The sequence below is a fragment of the Cricetulus griseus genome, chromosome 5 (genome assembly GCF_003668045.3).
Source record: "Cricetulus griseus strain 17A/GY chromosome 5, alternate assembly CriGri-PICRH-1.0, whole genome shotgun sequence".
In the NCBI taxonomy this organism is placed as follows: Eukaryota; Metazoa; Chordata; class Mammalia; order Rodentia; family Cricetidae; genus Cricetulus; species Cricetulus griseus.
The window spans coordinates 132552663-132560925 of record NC_048598.1 but is presented as its reverse complement, the minus strand read 5'-3'; the positions used below and the strand labels follow the sequence as shown (position 1 = coordinate 132560925).

The following is an 8263-nucleotide window of genomic DNA, read 5'->3' as shown; positions in this document are numbered from 1 at the left end:
GGAGCTCTGCTAACTTCACACAGAGGAGGGGTGCTATGCCCATGGAAGCAAGGCCATTCATCCCCCCTGGCCAAACTCAAGCCACTCTGTCTCTAAGGACATCCCATCATTATGTATTGTTGGCAAAGAATCCAGCCATTTGTAACTACCTATAGTAAAGGGCTTCAGCAAGCATCTTAGTATAGAAAGGCTACAGGGTGATTAGCCAAAAGCCATTATTCTATATCTATACTTGAAAAACTGAACACTATGTGAGCTGGTTGACTTAAGGCACCCTGTTCATGCCAATCAAAATTCTTTTTCTCATCAATCTCGGGGCTGTCTGCCCACAAAGCATTTCAAAGGCTGTTTTTCCTTCCACATTCTCATCTTGGCATGCCTCTCTGCTCTCAACCCTACCCCAGACACACACACACACACAAATACAAATGCATGGTGCATACACATTCTTCCTCCCTCCACATAATTTCTGAGAATCATTCATTCAGTAAATATATGCCAGGCATGTTCTAGAGCCTAGGACCACAGCAGTTAGAGATAAGCTGTGTCCTCATGCAAAGATTAAACTCCAAGAGACAAACACATCCATAAGTAATTTCAGACGGTGAAGTGTTACAAAACAGATAAATGTACAAGATCACGAACACCCTATATTGATTTTTTAAAGATTTATTTATTAATGTATTTTATGTATATGAGTGCTCTGTCTTCATGCACACTAGAAGAGGGCATCAGATCTCATAACCTATGGTTGTGAGCCACCATATGGTTGCTGGGAATTGAACTCAGGACCTCTGGAAGAGCAGACAGTGCTCTTAACCTCTGAGCCACCTCTCCAGCCCTATATTGATTTTTAATAAATCTACATTATATGAAATTATCATAGGCTATATACATGTGCCCATTATCCTTTAAGGCAAGAGCAAAATTTACTATCCAACAGATTAGTGGCAGAAGAGAAGAATCACCTTCTGTGTTTCTTGTTCAAGAAACCACAAGGAAGCTGGGCATGGTGCCCCTTGTGAGCACACACTTGGGAGATGGAGGCAGTGAGATCAAGATATCCCCAGCTACATGAGACATCTGATACCTAAAAAATGACAGAATAAGAAACCAAGTGGAATGTTCGGCTTAATTACACACAAACCACAAGTACATAATTACTTTTTAAAAGAGTATGTCTCATAAATGCACCCCCATTTTAACTTCAAAGTCAGGTACTGCCCAAATGTTATTCTGTTATCCTTTGTACCTCTCAAAAGTCAACTGAGGTTTTGGAGAATAATTTCCCAGCCATAACTTCTAATTGACAGTCTAAGGTATTATTACCAGAATTCTTCCCTTAAGAACTGACGCAGAGGCAATCACTCCAGAGTGATTTGTCAGACCCCCATTTAAAAGAAAAGTATAGTAAGCATTACCTTGCTTGTAGAAGACTGTATTTGGCATTTAACTCCATACCCAAACTGAGTAAGAGTGGGTATTGATTTTTTTTCTCCTAAGTTACAGATGAAGAAAGTTAGGGAATCAATAAAGATGTCCCAAATTATTTTTCTTACCCAGAAGGGCCATGTTTTATACCCCAGTTGCCAGGCATCAAGTTTTTTTTCTTGGAGGCCACACCGATGGTCCTTTGGCTTCAATGAAATTACTGCCTGAGCTCCAACATCTCACTTGTACTTATTCATCAGTCTTTGCTAGCACTGAAAGCCAAGTTTGATAGCAGGTTTGTTATGCTTACAAGTTACTCCAGGTGACCACTTAAGGACGGTTTGGGGGAGGGGGAGTGAAGGCCTCTCCACAAATGGCACTGCTGCAGGTGTTCTCTAGAAAGACATCGTTTGCCAGGCTGGACACAGCGGTTCTGAAAGATCCATGTTCCCGTTTCCTACTCTTCACACTCAGCCCTTGCAGACTCAAAGTGATACGATGTCATAAAACAGTGAATAAAACCTCAGTGGCCCAAGATATCTATATGTTATCACTGTATCTCAGAGTGACTCCTCCTAGGATTGCTATCTGATAGCAGACAAACCTGATAGCAGACAGAAGATAAGACCTGCCTGAGCATAAATAAGGCTGAGGAGTCAGTGTCCTGGCCAAACTCAGGCTTCCCTCCATCTCTCATCTAATCTACCCCCAGGTGGGACTGTTACCCATCAGTACGGTGTGTTTTCTTTCAGCTTTTCAGAGAGCAGTCAAGGGCTCAAGAGCTGAAACACTACTCTGGGTCCTTAAGATCTACTATATGCATACAAACGCCAAACACTATGGATTTCTTGCTGTGGGGGATCTGTCCCCACTTCCGCTGTATGTTTTTCTGTAGTGAGCCCTTCTACTCTCCTCCATCACCTTATGGAATGTCAAGTCTCACTCATAAGACAGCAGTCCTATTTTCACAAGTTCTCAGCTGCACTCTAGTTAGCAGTAGTCCCTTTAGCTAGCCCTGCTGCTGCCACTGAGTCTGACAACAACTGGAGCTCAGAGCCACCCTCCATCCTGGGTCACACCTTTGCAAGAAAGAAGGGCTGGGTGGGGGCCCTCCTGGCCTTATCTATGGAGCCTTTCTTCTCACTCTGTAGTATTTGAATATTCTAGTTTTCCAGGACTGAGATTTTGATGCTGGTGGGAAAACACGTGTATACAAAACCAAAAAAAAAAAAAAAAAAAAAAACCAAAATATTATAAATAAGTTTTAAAAAATATTCTTAAGATCAATTTTATTGTTTAGAATTAAGTTGTGCTAAAAATTTTTAATTTATTTTATTGTTTAGAATTAAATTACGGTAAAAATGAACTATGTGAGCATTTTCCAAATTGCACCTGCTATAGTAAGCACTATACTATACAATACTATACTATACTATACTATACTATACTATACTAAGCACTATACTATACTGCTGTGCATGCACTTTCTAGACACCAGAATAATATGTGAACAGTTAGATCAGTTCCACATAATGAAGAAAAACTTTAGTTTTTCATCTTATGTGTACTTCAAGTTTTTGAGGGATTCATAGTATATTTCACTGCTGAAATTTTGGTTCTGGTCTAAAAGATAAGTGAATAATTTGACATACTGGTTTTTAAAGAAAACTTTTCAAAATTAAAGACTATTTATCACAGTAGCTGAAGGTCATGCAGATTAAGCTCATTTTCCATTTTGGTAATTATTGAGATTCATTTTTAAAGCAAACTAAAATATACCCTAAATGAAATTATTGAAGTCCTATTCTAAGGTTTTAAATGTCTTTGTAGCTGATAAAAGACAAATTACAGCACACAGACCTTTAAATAGCGTGGCATTCCCTGCAGGCTCTCATACCCTAACATTTAAAACACCCTTTTTACTGATCTCAGTGGCTTCATCACTGCATTCTGCAAAATAAAAACACAAAAAGAGATTTCAGTGATCAGGTCAAGGAAATGGATTTCAGGTATTTAATCTAATTATTCTACCAGGAGCACCTACCCAGAAATTTAAATACAGGCGATTTGTATGTTGTAAAAGTGACTTGTCTATATTCAGTAAAATCCACTTATCATTTAGATTTTGAGCTTTGAGCTTCCCTTGAGTTCATGATGACATACTTTCTTGTCATACTAGGGTCCAGAAAGCTGCAACACACACACACAGACACACAGACACACACACAGACTCACAGACTCACATACACACAGACATACACACACACAGATTACACACACACACAGACACATAGACTCACACAAACACACTCTCTCTCTCTCTCTCTCTCTCTCTCTCTCTCTCTCTCACTAGCCACATGATCAGAGTGAACAGAACATACTCTGTGTGTGTACCATTCAATGATTAATTAAAAGGATTAATGCTATTGAGCAATCTACTTCAAAAGACGTACCTTTATCCAGTTTAGCAGCACAGAACTGAAAAACAATTTCCTTAAATTCTCACTTGCTCATCAAACTTGGTATGCGACTGGGTCTAGCTATGTAGCCCGTAGATCCTGAGCTCAGTTGCCCTCCTGCCTCCGTCTCCCAAGTGCTAGAATTACAGGCATGCAAACGGTACTTGCCTTTGCTTACAAATATTTGAGAAAATATTTAGCAGTGGGACATCTTGATTATTGAGAGACCATTTTAAACAGCATGTGCAGGATATAGCATAGTTTGCATAGTTTGTTTTCCCACAAACATCACAATCTCAGTCCTGGAAAACTAGAATATTCAAATACTACAGAGTGAGAAGAAAGGCTCCATAGATAAAGCCAGGAGGGCCCCCACCCAGCCCTTCTTTCTTGCAAAGGTGTGACCCAGGATGGAGGGTGGCTCTGAGCTCCAGTTGTCAGACTCAGTGGCAGCTAGCTAAAGGGACACTACTGCTAACTAGAGTGCAGCTGAGAACTTGTGAAAATAGGACTGCTGTCTTATGAGTGAGACTTGGCATTCCATAAGGTGATGGAGGAGAGTAGAAAGGCTCAGTACAGAAAAACATACAGCAGAAGTGGGGACAGATCCCCCACAGCAAGAAATCCATAGTGTTTGGCGTTTGTGTCCATATAGTGGATCTTAAGGACCTAGTGTTTCAGCTCTTCAGTCCTTGACTGCTCTCTCAGCACTCAGTAGTCACAGAAAAGAGAATTACTACAAGTTGAGGCCGGTCAGGAATACACAGCAAGATCTTGTAAAACAAAGGAGCAAGTAAACACTAATACTACAAGCCCGTTCACTTTCTAGAGTAAGCTATACGGTTATCATGCTGTAAGAGCAAGGCATGCTTCTGGATATTGCCTCATTCTGTGACCGTATGTGAGACCTTACAGCCCCTGACCCCAGGATTTCTTCACTTAGTGCGGGGTATTAAAAATGATCCAAAGCCAAGATTATATATATATATAGTTCAGACCTTACACAGTCATTGCTAGTTTTTTAAAGTCCCCAGATGATCCCAATATGCTGCAGGCTTGAGAAGGACTGCCTTAACAAACTGGTTCCCAGGCAAACTTCTGTTCCTTCTTCCCTCTCGGTCCCAGGAGATGTCTCGTGTTCTCCCTGATGGTTCCAGGCCTTTGTACTATTCCTCCAGAGTAACTCTTCCCCAGCACTGAGGATGTTGGAACCGTTAGGTTTTTCTGCCTGCTCTCCCAGTCTACTCTAAGATTCAGGAGTGAATTTTTATCATTGAATCCCAGGGCTAACCCTATGCCCCAGTGTTGGGAGTACTTAATACACCCATGGAACAGATCCAAAGAAAAACAAAACTAAAAATGTATCATGCTGATTTTTAAGTGCTTTGGAAAAAGTAACAATTTAAGATGCTCAGAATGTGTCACTGGTGAAGCATTCCACTTTAGAGAAACATCTCCTTGTACCAGTGAAAATAAACTAGATCTCCATCTCAAAGGAGAAAACCAGACTACACCCAGAACTGCATTCCTCACTGTAACAAGCATATTAAAAACCATATCCCGTGATAAGAAATGTGTCCTTTCTCAGTCCCCTTTCTATCCTTAGTGGATTGTGTGTTGCTTCCAGGGCAACTCTTCTGGCATTTTATGTTGCAGGGATTTATAAAACTGATTTACAAAGTCTGAAGTAGTTTACAAAATTTATCATGTAAGAGTGTGATTACTGTGTGGTTCACGCTGTTAATATGGCCATTACAATTCAGAAAAAAAAATTCACATATTAAGTCTTACCACAATCTAATCCTGGACAATAAATTCAATCTTAAACATTTTAAAGCTTTTTAGAATATTTTGCTCTTTTGGTTACCTAATTGTTTCAATAGTTGCAGTTAAGTTTCACAATCTAGCAGTATGTTGTTGTTTTTTTCTCTGATGGATTTTAATATATGAAACCTGAAAATAAATCATATTTAGGAACTCTTTTCCAAAACAGTAATATGTTTCTCATTTATCATATACAATAAATGCTGGTTTATCTCATTAAATACCAAATAAATTATTACTAATACCCAACAAGTACCCATCCTTCGTAAGTATAAAAAGTGAGATAAAAGGTCTTTTGCTCCCATGCTCATGGAGAAGCCAGAGGCAACCTCTAGGAGTTGGTTTTCCCCTTCCAGCAGGTGGGTCCTGTAGTCAGACTTGGGCACCAGTGCCTTTTAACTCATAAGCCACTTCTCTGACCCGTTATCTACTTTAAACACAATACAAGACATCAACAATTCACTACTGTTAACTAGTATTTTTTATTAATATGACAGTGAAAGGCTTTTTATTGAAACACACTTTGGTTTTGCTTTCCATAAACAAGCCACAACTGTAAGCTCTGAGAGTGATTTTCCTAGGAACTGCCTGAGAAAAAGGTATGCGATCACAATGCTTAATATTCATGCTCTCCAAACAGGAAAGGCTTTTGAGGGGGTGTACTGTTTAGTCTTTATGTCAACTTGACACAAGCTAGTCATTTGGGAAGAACACGGAACCTCAACTGAGAAAATGCCCCTGACCACATTGGCCTTTGGTGCATTTTATTAATTGATGGCTGATGTCAGAGGGCACAGCTCACATGTGTGCCACCCCTGGGTTGATGGTCCTGGTTACTTTAAGGAAGCAAGTTGAGCCAAGCCAGTAAGCAACACTTATCCAAGCCCTGACACCGGGTTTCTGCACCGAGTTCCTGCACTGACGTTCTTCGGTGACAAAGTGTGTGGCCTGAGAGTTGTAAGCTGAAATAAATCCTTTGTTTTTGGTCATGGTGTTTAATCACAGAAATAGAAATCCTAAGACAGAAGCTGTCTCAAGCATCTGTAAGGAACCCTAAATTAGACCACCTTTGGCTATTCAAACAATCACACAGATAAGGAACGTCGTCTATTCAGTCAATAACAGATAGCTTTATATAGCTATGTATGGATCGGGAAAAAAAAGGACGAGTTCAAAGCTTCTTCTGCCCAGTATCAAGTATTCTTTCTCGGGTCTCTGCACCTACCTGGCAAAGCCAGACACACAGACCGCCCCCTCATTAGAGCAGCAACGCCCACAGAACACAAAACAGTGTGTAGTTCTGTGGGTGGCAAGCCTCATGGCCAGTTGGGGTCGCTCTCCCTACCCTGCCAGTCTCCGCTGCAGGTCCAAATGGGTGCAAAATAGACAAGTGGACTTCACTTCTCCACCTGACGACTAAAGGAGCCAAGGAAACCTCCACGCTCTACTGGGGTCTTTAGGGCTAATGAAATCATTTCTTGCTGCCTTTTGTACCACTCGCGGCCGCGCGGGCCACCTTCACCTAGGGCAAACATCGGTTTTTTTTGAGGGCCATAGGCAGAGGCTGTGTCAACCTGGAGAGACAGACTGAGCGGGGGCGGATGGGTTTGGGCCGCGCCCACATCCTGAATGCAGGATAAAGCTGTGAAGGGCGAGGTGGGAGCGGGACAGGAGGGGACCGAGGAGTCACGAAGCCTCCTCCACTGGGGGGCCGCCTCCTCTCGGAGTGGCCGCCCCTGTTTGTTCCGAATTATCGAGCGGGAACTCAGGTCAAACAGCCACCCACAGGTAACCCGTCTAGGCCTACTAGGGTGCGGCAAGGGGGCTGGAGGTGCGGGGGCAGAGTGGAGAAGTGGACCATTCAGACGGAGGGGGGAGCAGACAGTCTACCCTCGCGCCCTGGCCTCCGTCGCACCGGGAAAAGGCATGCAAAACCAGAGTCCACTCTATGCATTCCATTTGAGCCTGGCTTGGTTATCCGGGGATCAGAAGAGAGACGGCTGTCGCCGGCATTCCTTCACCCCCCAGGCAGCTTCACCCCTCCCTGGGATTGTTGGTTAGGTCCGGGGCGGATTGGGGATGGGAGGGCAGCGCTCCACGTGCGGCCGCGATCCCTAGCTCTAGGCTTCTTCCGCTGCTCCTCCTCGGTTTCCAACTCGGGGAGGGGCGGGACCTCTGGCAGGGAGGGGCGTGTCTTAGGCGGGGCGTGGGCGTGGGCTCGAGGGGGCGGAGCGGAAGGCGGGGGCGGGAGGCGGGGCAGCCGCAGCGTTGGTCTGGCGGCGGCAGAAGGACTGCGAGCAGCGAGAAGGCTCGGCGCCGCTGGAGCAGACGCCGGTTCCGAGGCGGACGCCTGGCGCTGGCGACTTTGGAGGTACGCGCGGGAGCGGGAGCGGGCGCGGGCCTGCTGGCCCCCTTTCTGGGACGGTGCACCCCGGCCGCCGCTGTGCCCCCTGCTGGTCTAAAGTGCGATTCCCGGCAGTGCCGCTCTCGGCGTCTTTCTTTTCTCTCACGGGCTCTCTGGGCGTCGGGCACCGGGCGGGCAAGTCGCC

General features: G+C 43.9%; 1 protein-coding gene across 7 annotated transcripts in view; it reads left to right on the top strand.

Annotated features, from left to right (window-relative positions):
- Positions 1–7477: 7477 nt before the first annotated feature.
- The window catches only part of Frmd6 (FERM domain containing 6), a 74357-nt gene continuing 73571 nt past the window's right edge, over positions 7478–8263 (top strand). For 4 of the 7 annotated variants that reach the window (XM_027418202.2, XM_035445934.1, XM_027418198.2 and 1 more), the window contains exon 1: positions 7960–8085. The gene's annotated coding sequence lies outside the window, so the exon portion shown is untranslated. Of the gene's footprint in view, positions 7503–7956; positions 8086–8263 lie in introns of those variants that run through there. The other 3 variants (XM_035445933.1, XM_035445931.1, XM_035445932.1) reach the window with 3 other exon arrangements.